Source organism: Mesoplodon mirus (genome assembly GCF_964341445.2).
Source record: "Mesoplodon mirus genome assembly, chromosome: 15".
Taxonomy (NCBI): Eukaryota; Metazoa; Chordata; class Mammalia; order Artiodactyla; family Ziphiidae; genus Mesoplodon; species Mesoplodon mirus.
In genome coordinates, this window is record NC_138991.1 from 65,158,943 (window position 1) to 65,181,977 (window position 23,035).

General features: G+C 49.4%; 1 long non-coding RNA gene across 1 annotated transcript in view; it reads right to left on the reverse strand.

Moving 5' to 3' along the window:
• The window catches only part of LOC309817006, a 48,251-nt gene that overhangs the window by 10,415 nt on the left and 14,801 nt on the right, over positions 1-23,035 (reverse strand). Inside the window, exon 2 of the long non-coding RNA XR_014296084.1 lies at positions 12,959-13,256. This is a non-coding gene — a long non-coding RNA (uncharacterized lncRNA). The remainder of the gene's footprint in view (positions 1-12,958; positions 13,257-23,035) is intronic.

A 23,035-nucleotide genomic window follows, 5' to 3' on the forward strand; every position in this document is an offset into this window, starting at 1 on the left:
CTGTTTCGGGGGCAGGGGGGGCGAGTGCAGGGCAGGGACACAAGGTGGGGCCTTGGCTCGCCCCTCCTGGCAGCTGTGTCCCCATGAATCATCCACCGGGCAGCAGGGGATGCTTGCAGGTGAGGGTCCGCCCTACTCAACAAGAGGCTCAGATGCATGTTGGAAACTGAATTTGTCAGGCTCAGGCCGCTGTGCCACGGTTCTACGTGCACAGAAGTCAGCCTGAGGCTCCCGGGGAGGTGACAGCAGGAGTCTTCTCAGACCACAGGAGGGGCGGCCTGCTTGCGGGAGGGGCTGCCCTGGAGAAGGGTGAGCAGGGCATGACCGGGGCACCCCGACTTCCAGAGGGACTGGGAATTTCAGATCTGTTCTTCCCACCTGCTCTCTTGAGCTGACGCCCCCTGGAAACCACTGCCCGACAAGCTGGCCCTCGCTGAGACCCCCACCCAATCTGAGGGGGTCTCCCCTGCAGAGCACTCTGCCCCGTGGCTGTCACACGTCTGAACAGGGTCTGTCTGGTGACGGCAGCAACGCCCAGGCCCAGCCGGAACCCCATAGGCTGCAGAGTGTGCCCAGCCCACCCCCCCACCCCCCAGCTCTCCAACTGCAGGGCGCTGTGCTCAGCCCTCTTGCTCCAGGATGGGATGTGGACTCAGGACTCCAGTCACAGGGCAGTGGCTGAGCTCAGGTGATCCACTGAGCCTGGCTGTCGGCCCATCCAAAGCTGGGGGCTCAGCCAGGGGCCTGTCTCAGGGAGCACCCACCGTCTCCCTCTTGCTCCATGACAGCGCGAGGGGTTCAGGCGCAGGTCCCGTCCCCACGAGGAGGGTGTGTACCAGCCTCCCTCTGTCAGAGGGCCTCTGGGCATCTTCCCCTTCACCAAGAGGTTTTCACTCAGAGGTGATCAGTGCATCTTGGGTGCCTGCTGAGGCCAAGCCCACCCTCTTTGCAGCCTAGTTCAGATCAGAGCCCTCCTCTCCCTGGGCTTCTACATCTGCACGGGCATTGCCTAATGCTTTGTGCTCTTAGGCCTCCAGCTCTGGAGGGACAGGGTCAGCAAACTCCCAGCCTGGTGGCTTTGTGGGAGCAGGAAGATCTCCACATCAATGCGTGTTGAGTTCAAGCATGTTACCAGTTATTAGAACAGACCCATGAAGACACAGAAAACCTGAGCTGTCGTGGAGCGCTTCGCTGCCTTCCTCCATTGTCCCCAGCGTCCCCCACAACCTCTGGGCCCCACCGTGGAGTGAGGCCCTTCTCCCTCCTGATGTTCATCCAGGGCTTCTCTCTCGTCTCCTCGTCAGTCTTCTCACAGCGCCAGCTTTGGCTTCTTCAGTCAACTGTCCTCTTCCACTTTCTGTTTCACATACATACGTGAATTTCCTTCCACCTTTTTCAGGTTTGCCTTCTGTCATCTCGAGTTGCAGACTTTCTTTCTATTCCTCCTGATTTCTAGGAAACACAGCTAAGGATCCCACACACACAGGTGGCTGCACCCACAGGCTCTGTTGACCACTGTGGGCTTTGTGAATTCTAGAGACTGATGTCCTCTTAACACATCGAATAATAGAGGTGGGGATTTAAATGTTCAAACAAATGGATTTGGGAGGCAATCTTTTACCTTGAATTTTATCACCGTGTTTGCCACTCCCAGCACCCCTCACCCCCCCATGCCTCCAGCACCCTGGATCAACGCCCCTTTCAGAAGTGAACAAATTCTGGTGGAAAGGATACCTCCAATTCTGAAACAGCTATTTGCATCCCTCTGCTGAGGGGTTCCCTAGTTCAGTTAGCATCATGACAACCTGTCCCCTGGATCCATCCCTGCCCTGTATCCCACAGCCTGAGGATACCATGGATCTCTGTCCCCAGGGATTCAGTTCCAAAGCCACTGGGTAAGGTGGAACTCACATGTCAGCAAACTGACCTTTAAAGCTCCTAAAGTAATCAGCAAAATTGACAGAACTGTAGCTTAACTGACAAAAAGAAGATACAAATAACTAAAATCAAAAAAGTTAAGTGGGGACATTACTACCAACATTACAGACATAAAAGAAGATACAAATAACTAAAATCAAAAAAGTTAAGTGGGGGCTTCCCTGGTGGCGCAGTGGTTGAGAGTCCGCCTGCCGATGCAGGGGACGCGGGTTCGCGCCCCGGTCCGGGAAGATCCCACATGCCGCGGAGCCGCTGGGCCCGTGAGCCATGGCCGCTGAGCCTGCGCGTCCGGAGCCTGTGCTCTGCAACGGGAGAGGCCACAACAGTGAGAGGCCCGCGTACCACAAAAAAAAAAAAAAAAAAAAAAGTTAAGTGGGGACATTACTACCAACATTACAGACATAAAAAGGATTACAAGAGAATAGTATGAACAACTGTAGCCAACAAATCAGGTAACCTAGACAGTGGACAAATTCCTAAAGACACACAAAATGCTAGAAGTGACTCAGGAAGAAATAGGAAATTTGAAGAGATCTATAGCAAGTAAGGAAATTGAATCAGTAATCAAAACCTCCAGCAGAGAAAAGTACTGCATCAGATGGCTTTGTTACTGAATTCTCCCAAGAATTAAAGAAAAATTAACACCAATCCTTCCAAAACTTTTCCCAAAGAATTAGAAGAGGAGGTAGGACTTCCCTGGTGGTGCAGTAGTTAAGAATCCACCTGCCAATGCAGGGGACACAGGTTTGAGCCCTGGTCCAGGAAGATCTATGTGCCTCAGAGCAACTAAGCCTATGCGTCACAACTACTGAGCCTGCACTCCAGAGCCCAGAAGCCACAACTACTGAAGCCTGTGCTCCACAACAAGAGAAGCCGCTGCAACGAGAAGCCCGTGCACTGCAACAAAAAGTAGACCCCACTCACTGCAACTAGAGAAAGCCCCTGCACAGCAATGAAGACGCAACACAGCCAAATTTTAATTAATTAATTTTAAAAGAGGAGGGAACACTTCCTAACACAGCCTGTGGAGGCCAGCATGACCCCGGTAACAAGGCCAGATAAAGACACCAGTATCCTTCGTGAATAGAGATACAAAAATGCTCAACAAAATACTAGCAAAACAAATCTATCAGCATATTAAGAGGATTATATGCCATGACCAAGTTGTATTTATCCTAGGAATGCCAGAGTGGTTCAACATAAGAAAATCAATGTAATACACCACATTAACAGAATACAGGGGCAGAAAGAAAAACATGATCATCTCAACTAATGCAGAAAAATCATTTGAAAAAAATCCAACACACTCTCATGATAAAAACCACTCAGAAAACTAGGAATAGAAGGGAACTTCCTCAACGTAGTAAAAGGCATGTATGAAAACTCCACAGCTAAAATCATACTCAATGGTGAAAGACTGAAAACTTTACCTCTGTGATCAAGACCAAGACAAGGATGCCCCTTTTCACCACTGCTATTCAACACTGTACTGGAGGTCTAGCCAGAGCAATTAGTCAAGAAAAATAAATAAAAGGCTTTGAATTGGAGAGGAAGAAGTAAAACTATATTAACAGATGATATAATCCTATATATAGGAAATTCCAGCAATCCACAAAAATATTACAGGAGCTAATAAACTAATTCAGCAAAGTTACAGGGTATAAGATCAACACACAAAAATCAGATGTGTTTCTATACCTGCAATGAACAGTCTGAAAAAGAAACTAAGGGAACAATACCACTTATAATAGCATTCAGAAGAATAAAATACCAAGAATAAATTTAACCGAGGAGGTAAATGACTTGTACACTGAAAAGTACAAAACATTGCTGAAAGAAATCAAGGAAAACATAAATTCAGTGAAAGGCATCCATATCCATGGGTTTGATGACAATATTGTTAAGATGACAATACTAACAAAGAGTTGAAAAAATTCCAATGGCCTTTTTTATAAAAATATAAAGACCAATCCTCAAATCCATATGGAATTGTAAGAGGCCCTAAATAACGAAAACAACCTTGAAAAGAATAAAGCTGACGGACTCACACTTCTGATTTTAAAACAGTACAAAGTAATCAAAACTGGTCATGGCACAAGGATAGACACACAGACCAACAGAATAGAATGCTAAGCCTAGAGAGAAACCCTCACGTGTATGGCCAAATGGCCTTTGACAAGGGTGCCAAGACCATTCAATGGGAAAAGGATAGTCTTTTCAACTGATGCTGGGAAAAATGGATCTACATGCTAAAGAGTGAGCTTGGGCCCTTACCTCACACCATATTCAAAAATTAACTCAAAATGGATGAAATACCTACATGTAAGAGCTAACACTATTACAACTTTTTTTTTTTTTTTTTTTTGCGGTACGCAGGCCCCTCACTGCTGTGGCCTCTCCCGTTACGGAGCACAGGCTCTGGACCCGCAGGCTCAGCGGCCATGGCTCATGGGCCCAGCTGCTCCACGGCATGTGGGATCTTCCCGGACCGGGGCATGAACCCCTGTCCCCTGCACTGGCAGGCGGACTCTCAACCACTGCGCCACCAGGGAAGCCCAACTCTTGAAAGAAAACATGGTTACTCTTCATGACCTTGAATTTGGCAGTGGATTCTGAGGTATGACGCCAAAAGCAAGAGCAACAATAACCCAAGATAAATTGGACTTCATCAAATTTTAAACTTTTATCTAAAGACATCTAAAGACACTATCAAGATGTGGCCCATATATACAATGGAATATTACTCAGCCATAAAAAGAAATGAAATTGAGCTTTTGTAGTGAGGTGGATGGACCTAGAGTCTGTCATACAGAGTGAAGTAAGTCAGAAAGAGAAAAACAAATACCGTATGCTACCACATATATATGAAATCTTAAAAAAAAATGGTTATGAAGAACCTAGGGGCAGGACAGGAATAAAGACACAGACCTACTAGACAATGGACTTGAGGACACGGGGAAGGGGAAGCGATGACAGAGTGGCATGGACATATATACACTACCAAACGTAAAACATAGCTAGTGGGAAGCAGCCGCATAGCACAGGGAGATCAGCTCGGTGCTTTGTGACCGCCTAGAGGGGTGGGATAGGGAGGGTGGGAGGGAGGGAGGCGCAAGAGGGAAGAGAGATGGGAACATATGTATATGTATATTGATTCACTTTGTTATAAAGCAGAAACAAACACACCACTGTAAAGCAATTATACTCCAATAAAGATGTTTAAAAAATAACTAAATAAAAGACACTATCAAGTTTGGGGTTAGCAGATGCAAACTATTACATATAGAATGGATAAACAATAAAGTCCTACTGTATAGCACAGGGAACTATTTTCAATATCCTGAGATAAACCATAATGGAAAAGAATATAAAAAAACATATATGTATAAATGAATCACTTTGCTGTACAGCAGAAACACAGCATTGTAAATCAACTATACTTCAATTTTAAAAAATAAAGACACCATAGAGTGAAAAGATGACCCACAGAATGAGAGAAAATATTTGCAAGTCATATATCTCATAAGACTCTGCTATCCAGAATATATAAATAACTCCTACAACTAAGCAACAAAAAGACAAACATCCCAATTCAAAATTATTTGAATGGACATTTCTTCAAGGAAGACATACAAATGGCCAACAAGCACATGAAAAGATACTCAAAGTCCTTAATCATAGAAATGCACATGAAAATGCACACAATGAGATACCACTTCACACCCATGAGGATGGCTATAATTTTTTTAATGGAAAAAAACAAGTGTTGGCAAGGATGTAGAAAATTGGAAACTTCGTACATTGCAATTGGTAACACAAAATGGTGCAGCTGTTATGGAAAAGTCTAGCAGTTCCTCAAAAAGTTAAACATTGGGTCAATTACCATATGAACCAGCAATTCTACTTCTAGGTATATATCCAAAAGAATTGAAATCAGGGACTCAAACAGATACTTGTATGCCAATGTTCACAGCATCATTATTCACAATAGCCAAAAGGTGGAAACAACACAAATGTCCACCAACAGATGAATGGATAAACAAAGCATACAAGGGAATACTATTCAGCCACAAAAAGGGATAAAGCATCAGCACACACTACAGTGTGGATAAGTCTTGAAAACGTTGTGCCCAGTAAAATAAGCCAGACACAAAAGGTCACCTGTAATATGATTCCATTTATAGAAATATCTAAAACAGGTAAATCTATAAAAATAGAGAGCTGACTAGTGGTTGCCAGAGGCTGGGGGGAGGGGAGAATGGGGAGTGACTGCTAATGGTACAGGGTTTCCTTTTGAGATGATAAAATATTTTGGAACTAGATAGAGGTGATAACTGCACAACACTGTGATATATTAAATGCCGCTGACTGTTTACTGTAAAATGGTTAATGTTAACGTCAATTTCTTCTCAATTTTTAAAAATAAGCCTTCTGAGTGTCCTGAGACCCTGCCCCAGGGGGCTGGGAGACCTCACACTGCCAAGATCTAGTGAGAACAGTCGGGGGTGGGGGCGGGGCAGTGAGACAGATAAAGTGCTTCATCCCTTTTTTGCTAAGCGCATAGGGCTGGATTCACTTGAGGCTAAAACATGAGGCTGTGATTAGCCAGTGGGATGGAAGGTGGGCTTCCAGAGCCAGCATGTGACACATGGGCACACTTTTAACTGATGGTCTTGGAAAGACAGTCACACATGCAACTACCAATTAGGCGAGGAAAACTCAAGCAAGTGAAAGGGCAGCCGTGGCTATGTGATGTTGGTGATTCTTAAACCTACATCTGGAGGGCTTTCTGCTGAGGCCGCCTGCCCCACCCTCACCCAGATCAGCTTCTTAGCAAGGCCTCGGGACATAGCTGGGGTCCTGACCCCTCTCCCCACAGGTGTGCGACCACCTCATCCACCAGAACTGACCTGACCGGGTGGACAGCAGCTGACCCTGCCTCTGGGCAGTGTGGTTCACTGTTCTAGGGGTCATACGTGTCTAGGTGTTCCGCATGGTCCACACTGTTACAGCTTTATCATCGATCCCAGTACCTGGCGGTCTCAGCCCCCACTTCTCAAAACTGCCTTGACTATCTCTGGCCCATTGCTCACAACAAGCTGAAGTTTCTTGTTAGTTCTAATACAGGCAGACCTCATTTTATTGCACTTCACAGAAATCAGTGTTTTTTACAAATTGAAGCAACCCTGCATCAAGTCTGTAGGCGCCATTTTTCAACAGCATTTTCTAACTTCAGGTCTCTGTGTCACATTTTAGTAATTCTCTTTAAAATAATGAAAATGGGGCTTCCCTGGTGGTGCAGTGGTTGAGAGTCCACCTGCCGATGCAGGGGACACGGGTTCGTGCCCCGGTCCGGGAAGATCCCACATGCCGCGGAGCAGCTGGGCCCGTGAGCCATGGCCGCTGAGCCTGCGCATCCGGAGCCTGTGCTCCGCAACGGGAGAGGCCACAGTGGTGAGAGGCCCGCGTACCGCAAAAATAATAATAATAATAATAATAATGAAAATGTTTGAAATACTGCATTTGTGATGGTGCTGTGATCAGTGATCTTTGATGCCACTACTGTAATTGTTTTGGGCACCATGAACTGTACCCATGTAAGATCATGAACTGAATGGATAAATGTGGGTGTTCTGACTGCTCTACCAACCAGCCGTTCCCCCCATCTGTCTCCCTCTCCTCAGGCCTCCCAGTTCCCTAAGACACAGCAAGATTGAAATTAGGCCAATTAATAACCCTACAGTAGCCTCTAAGTGTTCAAGTGAAAGGAAGAGTTGCATGTCTCTCACTTTAAATCAAAAGCTGAAGATGATTACATTTAGTGAGGAAGGCATGTCAAAAGTCAAGGTAGGCCAAAAGCCAGGCCTCTTGCACCAAACAGCCAAGTTGTGAATGCAAAGGAAAAGTTCTTGAAGGAAATTAAAAGTGCCACTCCAGTGAACACATGAATGATAAAGTGAAACAGCCTTATTGCTGATATGGAGAAAGTTTTAGTCTAGATTGAAGATCTAACTAGCCACAACATTCCCTTAAACCAAAGTCTAATTCAAAACAAGGCTAACTCTCTTCAATTCTATGAAGGCTGAGAGAGACAAGGAAGCCGCAGAAGAAAAGCCTGAAACTGGCAGAGGTTGGTTCGTGAGGCTGAAGGAAAGAAGCTGTCTCCATGACATCCAAGTGCAAGGTGAAGCAGCAAGTTACCCAGAAGATCTAGCCAAGATCATTCATGAAGGTGGCCATACTAAACAACAGATGTTCAATGTAGACGAGACAGCCTTCTATTGGAACAAGAGGCCATCTAGGACTTTCACAGCTAGAAGTCAGTGCCTGGCTTCAAAGCATCAAAGGACAAGCTGACTCTCTTGTTAGAGGCTAATGCAGCTGGTGACTTTAAGCTGAAGCCAATGCTTATTTACCATTCTGAAAATCCTCAAGTCCTTAAGAATTATGTTAAATCTACTCTCCTATGCTCAGTAAATGAAACCACAAAACCTGGATGACACATCTGTTTACAACATGGCTTACTGAATATTATAAGCCCACTGTTGACACCTACTGCTCAGAAAAAAAAAAAATTCAAAATATCACTACTCTTTGACAATGCACCTGGTCCCCCAAGAGCTCTGGTGGAGGTGTACAATGAGATTAATGTTATTTCCCTGTCTGCTAGCACAGCATCCATTCTGTAGCCCATGGATCAAAGAGTAATTTTTGATTTTGAAGTCTTATTATTTAAGAAATGCATATCATAAGGCTATAGCTGCCATAGATAGTGATTCCTCTGATGGATCTGGGCAATCCATCACCATCCTAGATACCATCCTAGATACCATTATGAACTTTTATGATTCATGGGAAGAGGTCAAATTATCAACATTAACAGGAGTTTGGAAGAAGTTGACTCAAACCTTCATGGATGACTTTGAGGGGTTCAAGACTTCAGTGGAGGAAGTAATTGCAGATGTGGCAGAAATAGCAAGAGAACTAGAATTAGAAGTGGAACCTAAAGATGTAACTGAGTTGCTTCAATCTCATGACAAAACTTTTAATGAATGAGGAGTTGCCTCTCACGGATGAGCAATAAAGTGGTTTCTTGAGATGGAATCAACTCCAGTGAAGATGCTGTGAAGACTGTTGAAATGGCAACAAAGAATTTTAAATATTACATGAACTTAGTTGATAAAGCAGCAGCAGGGTTTGAGAGGATTGACTCCAATTTTGAAAGTTCTACTATGGGTACAATGCTATCAAACAGCATTGCATGCTACAGAGAAATCATTCATGAAAGGAAGAGTCAATCAATGTGGTGAACTTCATTATCTTATTTTTTTTTTTTTCTTTTTTTTGCTGTACGCGGGCCTCTCACTGCTGTGGCCTCTCCCGTTGCGGAGCACAGGCTCCGGACGCACAGGCTCAGCGGCCATGGCTCACGGGCCCAGCCGCTCCGCGGCATATGGGATCCTCCCAGACCGGGGCACGAACCCGTATCCCCTGCATCGGCAGGCGGACTCTCAACCACTGCGCCACCAGGGAGGCCCCATTATCTTATTTTAAGAAATTGTCACAGCCACCTCAACCTTCAGTAACCACCACCCTGATCAGTTAGCAGATATCAACATCAAGGCAAGACTCTCCACCAGGAAAAAGACTACAACTCACTAAGGCTCAGATGATGATTAGCATTGTTTTTTGTTTTTTGGTGTTTTTTTTTTGCGGTACGCGGGCCTCTCACTACTGTGGCCTCTCCCGTTGCGGAGCACAGGCTCCGGATGTGCAGGCTCAGCAGCCATGGCTCACGGGCCCAGCCGCTCCACGGCATGTGGGATCTTCCCAGAACGGGGCACAAACCCATGTCCCCTGCATAGACAGGCGAACTCTCAACCACTGCGCCACCAGGGAAGCCTGATGATTAGCATTTTTAAATTAAGGTATGTATGTAACATTACTCTTTTAGACATAATGCTATTACACACTTAATAGACAACAGTACAGTGTAAAGGTAACTTTTATATGCTCTGGAAAACCAAAAAATCATGTGATTTGCTTTATTGCGATGTTCTGGAACCAAAACCCATGGCATCTCCAAGTTGTGCCTGTAGTTTATGTGCAAATAGTGGACGGTATTGTTTCTCTTCTTCCTACCTGAGGCTCTTTGCCTTTTTGTTTTTTTGGGGTTTTGGGGGTTTTTTTTTTCGGCCACACCACATGGCTTGCAGGATTTTAGTTCTCTGACCAGGGATCGAACCTGGGCCCTCAGCAGTGACAGCATGGAATCCTAGCCACTGGACCACCAAGGAATTCCCTCTTTCTTGTCTTCTTGTGCTAGCTTCCAGGTTGAGGCCCACCATCTCTCTTATGACCTCTTGTCTTTTTTCTAACCTAGAAGTTGTCCCTTTAAAAAATCTCACCACAGTAAGCTAGTCTACTGCAAAAACCCTTTGGCTGAAACCATGTAAAAATGTTGGGGAAAAAAATAATCAAATTTTGTTTCTGAACTCACGAAAAATATATAATGCAGTGCAAGAAGAGAAGCTGAAAGCCAGAACAGTGCACCGCAGGCTGCAGGGAAGAGGCACCTTGTCCTGATGACATGGGGACTCCTAACAAAGACCTTTCCATAAAACTAGAACCCTTTCAGGGCCAAAACATTAGACAACAAAATCAATGAAACCCAGTTTGGTTCTTTGAAAATATCGGTAAAAGGGATAAACTTCTAGCTACAATGATCAAGCAAAAAGGAGACAGAACACAAATTACAACATCAAGAGGAAAAAGGGGACATCACTACAGATCCTATAGACGCTGAAAGAACAATAAGAGAATATTGTGAACATTATTCTAATAGACTTGACATCCTAGTTGAAGTGAAAAAGAATTCCATGAAATATACACATTACTAAAAGTGACTTACAAAGAAAGAGAAAACCCAAACAGCCCCATCACAATTAAAGAAATTGAATTCATAATTTAAAATCTCACAAAGAAAACTTCAGACCGAGATGGCCTGATTGGTAAGTTCTATCAACATTTAATGAAGAAATTATGTCATTCTATACAAACTTTCAGAAAATAGAGGAAGAGGAAATGCACACTACTGATCAGAATATAAAAAGGTATGGGACTTCCCTGGTGGCTCAGTGGATAAGACTCCGTGCTCCCAATGCAGGGGGGCCGGGTTCGATCCCTGGTCAGGGAGCTAGATCCCATATGCATGCTGCAACTAAGAGTTCGCATGCCACAACTAAGGAGCCAGCGAGCTGCAACTAAGGAGACAGCGAGCTGCAACTAAGAAGCCCACGTCCCGCAACTAAGGAACTAGCGCAACCAAAGAAAGAAAGACTATAAAAAGGTACAATGACATGAAAAACAGTTCGGCATTTTGAAAACATTAAACACGTACTACCATATGACCCGGCCATTCCTCTCCTAGGTATGAAAACACAGAGACCTTTAAGCACTGTTCTTAGCAGACTTATTCATAATAACCAAAGAGCTGGGAGCAGCCCAGGGGTCCATCAGTAGGCGAGTGGATGAACCCATTGTGTTGTAAATGTGCATGTAAACATGCAAATAATTCTTAACAATAAACAGATCAAATTATTGCTACACATTTGAACCTCAAAAACATGCTGAGCTAACAAATCCAGAAACAAAAGAATATACACCATATGATTCCATTTATATAGGACTCTAGGGAGGAAAAAAGTCCCAGTCAATCCCTCCCCAACTCGGCCCCGGCTAACCATTGACCTGTTCTCTGTCCCTGGGAAGTGGAACAAGGGAATATCTGCGGGGGCTGGAAATGTTCTATATCTTAATTGTGTGGTAGGTACCTCAGTGTACACATTTGTCAAAAACCATCAAGCTGTACACTTAAAATAGGTGCATTTTGTTTCATGTAAATTACGACTGACTCTCTGCATAAAGCCCTGATTTGTAGTATTTTTTAATTTCCATGATCTGAACACTCCCACCACATCACTCAGCACAGAGCTGGGAAGGGGTGTGCATGGTCAGTCTTGTGCAGCGGTACAAGTCAGCTCCGGCACAATACCACTTGTCCCTCAGTCAAGTTGGTCTTGAAAAGAAAACAAAGAAGCCCTGAAATATCATTACGGCAGGCTAAAATAAATAAGACTTTCAAGGCCAAGTGTTGATGAAGGCACAGAGCAGTGGAAACGCTGGTAAAAGCATAGATGGGCGATATCTATTAAAAGCTGACGCTGTACACACCCAGGACCCAGCTGCGCCATGCCTGGGGCGTCCACAACAGAAGCGTGCACTACAGGTCACAGCAGCGCTGTTCACTAAAGACCAAACACCCATCAGGAGTGAAGAGGCGGACGGGGCTCGTGCACTCACACGACGGGACACTCTACTGCACTCGGATGCGCGCCTCGTGACTTCACTTACAATACGACGCTCACAGGCAAGCGGTGCTAAGTGCAGGGTTGTGGTCACATTGGGGGACACCGACATTCAGTCTCTGAACATTTTCTGAGCTCACATTTTGTGGACTTTTGTACGTGTTCCAATCCACAATTAAAACATTTTTGACAGAAAAATCTGTTTTCATCATTGAGTGTCAGACCCTTTACACTGTATTTATTATATGAGCCCAGAGCTGGGTGTTTGTCTTTTCATAGACGCGCGTAAGAAGGTGCTGTGCCCACTTGACTCCGGGTGGTGTTCCTGCGCATCTTGTCTTGCGCTGTGACTGACACACTTTCCCTTTGCTGGTTGCCCATCGTGGAAGGGCTTTCTGTTCCCTGAGTTTGTAAACCTGCTGGGTGAGACTCAAAAGCCCCAGACAGCCCTCCCTCCCGCCCAAGGGCGATTTGGTTCTTTTCTAAAGTCAACACTTGAACCCTGAGGGACCAGAGCGAGTTCACAAAGCCTCCCAAGACAGAGCTGGCGGCATCCGGTTGGCCCACGGCTACCTGCAAGGACACCTTGCTCTGGGGCTGAAAGTCAGGAAAGCGGTGACGTGAAGCCGGCAGAACCAGATGACGCCTCTTACCTGTCTTTCCTCCTGCACGGGGTCCACGATTCCATTTGTCCTGGGAGGATCATCTGCGTTGCTGCCCCCGCTGGCGCTGGCTCGGTAGGGCTGCACCTGGGGCAAGGGCCTCAGCGCCAGCCAGCAGCTGCGCTCCCCGAGGGCACACATTTGCATCTCAATAACCGGGGCTGAAGCTGAAGGAGCCAGCTGTCGGAGCCTCGGGAGAAACGCGCCTTGTTCCTTTAAGGGGTGGGCTCAAGGCTCTTCATCAAGTGGCCTCCATCTCCCCGCTGGTCTTCACACTCACACAATTCTTCTAGACGAAAAAAATATGAAGCACCATTAGCGAGCGAATTATCAGGGGCCAACTGTGTCCCCATCAATGCCCCTCAGTCCATTGTGGCCGTCGTGCAGCTGCAGGGCTGGCGCCGAGCAAGCCGCCGGCTGGGCTGTCCTTCCATCCCGTCTGACCATCCCCACTGGGCACTGCGGCCATCGAGCCCTTTCACTGTCGTGTCCAGTGGAAGTGGATGGCACGTTCAGAGCTCATGCACTGTCCTGGAGGGACCAGGCCCAGCCAACGCCCCCCAGACGATGGCTCAGCCCCAGTGGATCCCATACCCCCCTCACCCGCTGGCTGTTCTTGTAGACCCAGTGCCATGAGCCCACCCCTTGCTGACCAATGCCCCTGGCTGCCCACTGCCCCAGGGTCTCGGCACACAGGTCCGCCCCAGAGGCCTTCCCTGGCCCACTGCAACGCGTCCCTCACTGGGAGTCTCGGAACAGGTGTCCCTGGGCCTGGTGTTCCATACTCCTCAGTCCCCACACAAGGGCGTCACCTCCACCAGTGAGGGCCTGCAGGTCAGCGGTGGTGGGTTGAATAGTGTCCCCCAAAATTCACATCCACCCAGAACCGCAGAACATGACCTTAGAAATAGCGTCTTTACAGATGTGATCAGTTAAGAGGAGGTGATGCTGGGTTAGGCTGGGACTAAACCAATGTCCAGTGTCCTCACACCAGGAGGAGACACAGACACAGACACAGGGGAGGCCACGTGACCACAGAGGCAGAGACAGTGATGCGGCCACAACCCAGGGATGCCAGAGCCCCCAGAAGCAGGACGAGGCAGGAAGGATCCTCCCCTGGAGCCTCGGACTTCTGGCCTCAGACCAGGAGATGGGACATTCCTTTCTTCCTAAACCCCCTAGGTTATGGCCCTGTGCTGCAAGGACCCCCAGAGACCCACACACTGGAGGAGGAGGCAGTGCCTCTGGACTCAGGAGAGCCTCACATGCCCAGATCTGGCCGTGCAGAGCATGGGGCCCAGGGTGGCCCCCACAGCCACCCTCCTCGATGACCTGGGGGCAGGTGGGCAACCACCTCCCGGGGCAGCAGCCCCACCCAAGAGGGTCCGGGATGCAGGACAGTGAGATGGACGGTTCTGCTCTGGGGACTGGCTCCACCCCATCAGCTCATGCAGGGCCCCCCAGGCATCTGTGCCCTTGACCCCACCTGCCCCTCTGAGCCCTTCGCACCCAGTCGGGAGCCACTGGGACCCCTCGCCCCTGCCCAGGGGGCACACTGCCCTGGATACAGGCAAATTTTGGTATGAGTCCCTAGGGGAGCGGGACACTGGGCATTCACGGGCGACACCTAAGGAGGACAGGGGCCAAATTCCTCCCTAGATGGTGAGGAGGTCCCCAGGTGGCCATGCCGGGAGGTACCAGCAGGCCCGCAGCCCAGGGCTGGGCTCTTGAGCTCCTGCTGCCCAACGCAGAGGGGAGGCACTGTGGGTGGCACCCACTTTCCATCACTAGCAGCTCCAGGTAGGAATACACTGGGAACTGACATAACAGGCACCATGGAACCACAGGCCCCTTGCTGGGAGGAAGGACCATAAGGACAGGCCAGGGGGAAAGAGACCAAGAGGCTCCCTTCTGCTCTGATGGGGAAGAGCCCCACCTGGGAGGGGACCCACCCCAACGCTCTGCCCTTCCCTAAGGGTGCCAACCTTGTCTGTCACCCTCCCCTGGGGTGCTGGATGGGCCAACCCCATGAGGAGCCGAGGACACGGGTCACCTGGTCCCTCATCTGTGACCCTCAGGGCCAGCTTGGGGGTTCAGAGGGAATCAAGTGCGGCCACAGGGCCTGAACAGTCTAGGCATCAACATCAACACTCCAGGTTTCCACAGGGACCGGGAGAACCAGACAGAGACAGGGCAGGCGGACCGACCGCAGGTTCTCGCCAAACATCTAAGAGACATTTGGGGTTTGGAATCGCAGATCAGGGCTGTGGGTGGCATCCTATTCCACAGACTTTTCTGGGGAGGAGAGACTCCCACCCTAAGAGAGAAAGAGGGGCCAGCAGAGTTGGCAAGGCCTACCTCAGATGCTGGTGGAGCCCCCACACACACGTGTGCACACAGGCAGGACCACATATGTACACGTGCAGGCACACAGGCACAGGGGTGCATCTTAAGTACACAGTTGTGTATATGACATTTCATACTAATATCACAGTTACGTAAATTGTGTGACTAGCTAGATATTTTGGAAACAGGAGTGACCACCAGACCTGACCCTCCAGCCTCTGCTGTGGGCCACAGCAGAGGCGGCCATGCTGGGCCTGCCTGGAGTGACCTCCAAGCAGGTGCAAATAAGCTCCTGGCAAGCACAGAACACACGGGTTCAGATGCCTCTTCCAAAGGAAGGTCCAGCATCCCGGGGGTGGGGGCACCTCGGCTGTCCGGTGCCCACATGCACGGTCTCGCTTGCCTGTCCCCACCCCCTCCCCGAGGACACCCAGCAGCACGGCCGCTCTGAGGAGCCAAGATGGCACCAGGAGGACACCGTCTGGCTGCAGGACCCCCGACCCCCTGCCCAGAGCTGTGGCGGGTCCTGCCAGAGCCCCCAGCCCAGTCTGGGGCTGCACTGACTGACTCACCCAGGGCAGCTGTGGCAGCAATGAACCAGGGTACGAGCCCCCAGTGCACACAGCCAACCAGCTCCTTCCACGTTTTCTGGTGTCACAGGGTCTTGGCTGGTGGGACACAGTTATCAAGGGGGTTCCCCTCTATCATCCCTGAGTGCTGGGGCAGGAATGGCTGCAAAGCCCAGGGGGCGCTTCCAGGTGGAGGTAGAAGCTGGAGGCCCTGACGCGGCTCTGCCCGCTGACCCCACCGAGACTCAGCACCTAATTGCTCCTGCTCCCATCCCAGGGCTGGCAGAGGATGCCCTGGAGGGGCTGCCAGCCAGGCTGTGCCCTAAGGGTCAGGGGGACAGCTGCCCGGAGAGGAGGGGACGACACCTGAGACCACAGGCACCTCCTCTGCCTCAAAAAGGAAGACGCCAGGATCCCTGGACGCAGAGGCATCTGTCTTCCCCGGGTTAGGTTAGCAGGGAGGTGGCGGAGCCAGGAAAACCTGGCACGCAGCCGCCTCTTCACAGGGTGAGAGGGACAACGCCCCACCCGAGACCGGGGGGACAGCTGGCCCGCCACTGTTGGGGCTCAGGCACCACAGCTGCACAGGCAGCCGAACCCCACTCAGACCCAGGAAGCAGAGCGCACACTGCCCGGAACTCCTATCTGTGCCGCGCAGCTGGCAAGGGCCAGAGGCAGCTCACGGCGGGAGGGAGCTGGCATCATCCACCCTTGGCCAGGGTGCCCACAGGTCCCTAAACAAGGTGGGGGCGCTGAGCCCAGGTCCTTGCAAGCAGCACAGGGTACAGCGGCCCATCCCTTCCCGGACAGGCACCCAGGGCCAGTGCTGAGCCATCCTTACCAGCCTGCAAGGTGGGAACCCACATGCACCTCACAGCTCAGGGACAGAAGCCGAGGGGCTTTGTGGAAAGACTTGCCCACCCCGATGATCCCGCAGCCCCAGCCTCTGAGCTGAAACCGGCGAGTCTCTCGCAGCCTTCTCAAGACCAGTGGGTCCAAGCTGGGGCCAGGAAGGGAAGGCACCCCTGCACCGACAGGAGCCAGGCACACCCCACACCTGGGGCCACACCGGAGAGCAGCCCACGGGGCCGGGCAGCAGGGGAGGCCACTGCCAGAGCCCCATCATCCTGCCTTACCAGGATAGGCCCCAAATCCAATGACAGTGTCCTTACAGGGGACAGAAGAGGACAGACACAGACTGAGAAGTCACATGAAGATGGAGATGGGAGCCCCCAGAAGCTGGAAGAGGCTGGAAGGATCCTCCCATGGAGCTTCTATCTTGGTCTGACTTCTGGCCTCCAGACTGTGAGAGGATGAGGGTCTGCTGTTTTCACCACCCAGGTTGTGGTGATTTGATCTGGCAGCCCCAGGACACTAGCACACCCACCATCCCACCCTACTGTGGGTGTGATGGGGGTGGCCCCCTCCCCAGGCTTCTTCCGACTTCTCTGGTCAGCCCTGGGGGCACACCCTTGGCCCCGGCTTCAATGGACACACCCAAGTCAGAAGCAGAAACACCCCTCCTTTGATAACTTAGATGAAATGGACCAATTCCCCCAAAATCACAAACAACCAAACTCACCCAAAATGTAATAGATACTGAATAGTACTATAATTGTCAAAGACGTTGAATTTGCAGTTAAAACTATGGAAGAGAAATGTCCAGGCCCAGGTGGTTTTACTGGTGAATTCTACCAAACATTTAAAGAAAAAGTAACACCAATTCTACCCGATCCCTTCCAGAAAGTAGAAAAGGAGGGAACACTTCCAAGGTCAGCATTACCCAAATCAAAGCCAGAAAGGACAAACAAGAAAACCACAGACCAACATCACTCATGAAATAGAAAATAAGCCAGCAACCAACTGGGCTCAGCTTCAAAATTTGAAAATCAAAAGACCAAATAAGAAAAACCATATAATCATATCAACAGATGAAGAAAAAAACATTAGACAAAATTCAATATCTATTCATGATAAACAACAACCACCACCTCTCAGCTAATCGGAACAAGAACTTCCTGAACCTGACAAAGGGCATCTACACACCAACAGCCGCCCCTCTCCCCCGTGCCCCCCCCCCACTCAATGGAGAAAACCATACAGCGGTCTGGCTGGGAACCGACCCCTCTGTTCTGAGGAGCTGGGCAAGGGTGGGAAGGGGGCAGACAGTCCAGAAAAGGCAGGACGGCCACCACTGTCAGATGGGAGAAGCTGGCAGACAAGCTCCGTGTCCCAGACAGAGCGTCACACAAAGGCCACCTCCCCCAGGGCAGGGGCCCCGGCCCAGGAGCCGCCCCTGTGTCCCAGGGTCTAGTGCTGAACCATGGTCAGGCCCAGGGTGGGCCTGCAGACGCCCCCGCCCCCTGGGGTCCTCAGAGGCTGGGTCTGAAGGGGCTGCACCCCTGGTGTGGTCGCCCCCAGGTCCAGGCTCAGCCCGGGTGTGCCCTCCCAGTGGCTCTCAGGTGGGGGACCCTGAAGGGGCTTCAACGCGTCAGCAGGACCCCTAGGGACTGTCATAGGCGACAGCTGGAGGTGAGAGGCTGGAGCTAGGCCCTGAGGCCCCTCGAACTTGCAGGTTCACAGCTCACAGCGTCTAGGCCAGGCGGCTTCCCCACGCATCATTCCCACGTCAATAACTTCATGGGGATTTTCGTCCTCCTGAGGTGAGAGCTTGACAAGGCCTGTGTATCGGCCGCAGGGCATCCCCCGGAGCCAGCCCCTCCAAGAAGGGCCTTGACCGGCCTGTGGCTTCGGACCCTGGCCTCACTCGGACTGACGTCCAGTGCCCACGGGCAGCGCTCAAGGACAGAGCTGGGCCGAGGGACACCAGCCTCCCAGCTCACAGCCCAACGTAGTGTAAACGTTTGGTAGAATCGCAGTGAAGCGGCCCAGGCGTTCCTCCAGGGAGGTTTTTAAACCACTAACCTAATCTATTTCTTACAGGTCTTAGCTTCTGACAGTGAGAAAAGGCAAAGGGAAAAATAACAAATAACGAAAAGCACTCAGATGTGAGTCTCCTGGTCTTGCTCACACAGGAGAGAAGGAACCCGCCTCCTTCCTGGCTGTTTCCCGACCAAATGTGATTCAAACATCTCCTCTCCTGATGACGCCGCTCCTGACAGATGTGGCAGCGGGGCCCGCGTGCTGCTCATGGCAACAGGGACCCTTGTCTCCAGGTCTCTGTCCTGTAGAGACGCCTCCAAACAGGAAAGCGAGGAATCCCCTGGCGGTCCTGCGGTCAGGATTCGGCCCCTGCAGGTGACCCGGCCTGCTCGGAGTCTGCATCTGCCCCCAGCCTGACCCCACACAAACGACCGAGGAGACCCCAGACACATCCAGGCCCCCTACCCGGGCACATCCAGCTGACGGCGACCCCCCGCACATCACGTCCAACACCTGACCCTCACCCTGCTTCCCTGCCCCCCACCCCCACTCCTTCCCCCCACAGCCCCCCTCCCCGCCGTTGCCTCCACCCCACCCAAAGCACGCCCCCCACCTCAGCTCCACCTGCCCAGCCTGAGCCCCTCCCCCATTAACTCACAAGCCCCCACCTCCCCACGGCCCCACATACGCTGCCCTCCCCGGGGGACCAGTCCGACAGCTGGTCAGTGCAGCGCAAATCAACCCGGACCCCATCCCTTGAACGTACCCCCCAGTTCACTCGATTTCTCTTCCCTCATCTCTGAACGGGCGCTGGAGACCTCGTGCACAACCCGCAGGGAAGCAAGCCCACCACCTGCGGACAATCATACTCAGGCCTCCGCCTCCGAACCGCTCACCTTTCTGCTCAGGGCGCACGCGGGTGGGGAGGGGGCGCAGGGTGGGGGGTCCCAGCAGAGAGAGGACGAGTCCCGCTGACCACAGCCCAGTCCCAGTGGGGCCCAGACCCTACCGTGACCAGGGCCCTGAATGCGGGTGGGGCCTGCCACAGGACCTGAAAAAGTGCTGGGACTCCTGTGATTACCCTCGCCAAGCGCTTCACGCCACCCACCTGAGCCTCGTTGAGACGCCCACACACAAAGACTGCAGCCTCCACCTGTACTGCCCCAGTGGGGCTAGCTGGGCGGGGTCTCACACCCACGGAGCTGAGAGATGATGGTAAACAGGTGTGGCTCAAGCCGCCGAATTGTGGAAATCTGTTACACAGCCACAGAAATCTAATTCAGTCACAAAGGAAGTATCAGTGAGTTCCATGAAGTAGAAATGTTATAGAACTGATCATAAAGCAATAAGACCACAAGTTGTTAACAGTGTCAAAAAGCAGACAGAAGAAGACTTTCATGTGGAAAAAATTTTTTTAAACTATTAACTCTTGGATGAGTGGGGAAATACAACCGAAAGTATAGAATTTCTAAAAAAAATAATGACATGAAAACACTACACATCAGAATCTATGAAATACATTTAAAGCACTAATCATAGAGCAATTCACAATATTAAACATTTTTATTTAAAATGATGAAAACAAGTTAAATTCCCAACCCAAACAAAGCTTAGAAAAAGAATTAAGTAAATCAATAGATAGCATAAGAGAGGAAATAATAAAAATGAGAAGAGGTATTACAGGGTAAAGAACAGAAAAAACATAATTATGATTAGTAAACCAAAATCCTAATTTTTAAATTAACAGAATAGGTCATCCATTAGTTAACTGAGAAAAGAGAAGAAAACCAAAAAAAAAAAAAAAAAAAAGAAATAATAAGAGGAGGACTTCCTTGGTGGTGCAGTGGTTAAGAATCCACCTGCCAGGGCTTCCCTGGTGGCTCAGCGGTTGAGAGTCCACCTGCCAATGCAGGGGACACAGATTTGTGCCCCGGTCCGGGAAGATCCCACATGCCACGGGGCAGCTGGGCCTGTGAGCCACGGCCGCTGAGCCTGCGCATCCGGGGCCTGTGCTCCGCAACGGGAGAGGCCACAGTAGTGAGAGGCCCGCGTACCGCAAAAAAAAAAAAAAAAAAAAAAAAAGAATCCACCTGCCAATGCAGGGGACACGGGTTCGAGCCCTGGTCCGGGAAGATCCCACATGCCGTGGAGCAACTAAGCCTGTGTGCCACAACTACTGAGCCTGCGCTCTAGAGCCCATGAGCCACAACTACTGAGCCCATGTGCCACAACTACTGAAGCCCACGTGCCTAGAGCTCATGCTCCATAGCAAGAGAAGCCACCGCAATGAGAAGCCCACACACCGCAATGAAGAGTAGCCCCCGCTCATCACAACTAGAGAAAGCCTGCACAAAGCAATGAAGACCCAATGCAGCCAAAGATTAAAATTAAAATTAAAATCAATTAATTAATTAATTTAAAAAAAACTGGCCCTGTTAGAGATGGAAAACTTAGACCTATTTCCATGGAAGAAATAAAGTTACCAGGAAACACTCAGCCCCTGTCCCCCAAAAAAGGCGATAGGCACAGGTAATTTCACAGATAAATTCTACCAAATCTTTAAGGACCAGATGGTCTTTTTTTTTTTTTTTTTTTTGGAGTACAGTTGCTTTACAATGTTGTGTTAGTTTCTGCTGTACAGCAAAGTGAATCAGCTATACATATACATATATCCCCTCTTTTTTGGATTTCCTTCCCATTTAGGTCACCACAGAGCAAGGGACCAGATGGTCTTAAAGCTTTACAAATTATCCCACAGCATTGAAGATGAGGGGAAAACTTTTATATTCTTTTTCTAAAGCAAGAAGAACATTGGTAACCTAACTATAATAAAGACAGTATGAAAGAAGACATTTACAAGCCAATATCACTTATGAATATTGATGCAAAAGCACCAACTAAAACATTGCCCATCAGAATACAACCCCACACAAGGAAAATAAGACACCACGGCCAAGGGGGATTTATCCCAAGACTCCAACGTTGCTTCACTATCAGACATTCCAGACATAAAATTCACTATATTGACAGATTCCAGGAGAAAAATCATGATTCTCTCCATAGGTGCAAAAAAAGCCCTGACAAAATTTAATGCCCGTTCCTGACAAAAATATAAACAGTGAGGAAAATAGATATTGATAGATACTTTCTTCGCCTAACAAAATATATATACCATTTCCTAAACCCATCACCCCCTGAACAAGAGATGCTACTGTCAGCACTCTACAGAGGCATTAGCCACTGCACTCAGACAAAAAAAGTCAGTGAGGATCATAGGAACTGGAAAAGAAATGAAACATTCTCTCTCTGCAGAGGCTACGATCGTCTACCTGGAAAGCCTTAGAGCAATGCTGTGCAATTAAACTTTTTGTGATGATGGAATGTTCCACATCCTCCATGTCCAAAACAGGACCCACCAGCCACATGCAGCTACTGAGTTTTGAAATAGGGCTCCTGTTACTGAGGAACCAAGTACTTGGTTTCATTTCATTTTATTTTATGTGCACACATTATTTATTTATTTATTTTTTTAATGTATTTATTTATCTTGGTTGCATTGGGTCTTCGTTGCTGTTCGTGGGCTTCCCCTAGTTGCAGCAAGCGGGGGCTACTCTTCACTGTGGTGCGCGGGCTCCTCACTGCAGTGGTTTTTCTTGTTGCAGAGCATGGGCTCTAGGCGCATGGGCTTCAGTAGTTGTGGCATGTGGGCTCAGTAGTTGTGGCTCACGGGCTCTAGAGCTCAGGCTCAGTAGTTGTGGCGCACGGCCTTAGTTGCTCCACAGCATGTGGGATCTTCCCGGACCAGGGCTCAAACCCATGTCCCCTGCATTGGCAGGTGGATTCTTAACCACTGTGCCACCAGGGAAGTCCCTGCACATATATTTTTATCAGCAATGGGCATTAAATTGTGTCAGGGCTTTTTCTGCACCTATGGAGAGAATCATGTGATTTTTCTCCTGAAATCTGTCTATATAGTGAATTTTATGTATAGAATTTCTGATAGTGAAGCAACTTCGGAGTCTTGGGATAAATCCCCCTTGGTTGTGGTGCTTTATTTTCCTTATATAGGGCTGTATTCTGATGGCCAATGTTTTGGTTAGTGCTTTTGCACCAGTATTCCACAGCTACAAGTGACTATCACATTGGACAGCAGGTCTGGCCATAGAGAATCAATGGGGAAAATGGACTCAAACAATAAGCGAGTTCACAAAGGCATGAAATTATCACACAGAAATCCAGAGCTTTATGTCCACACAAAATAACCCCCATC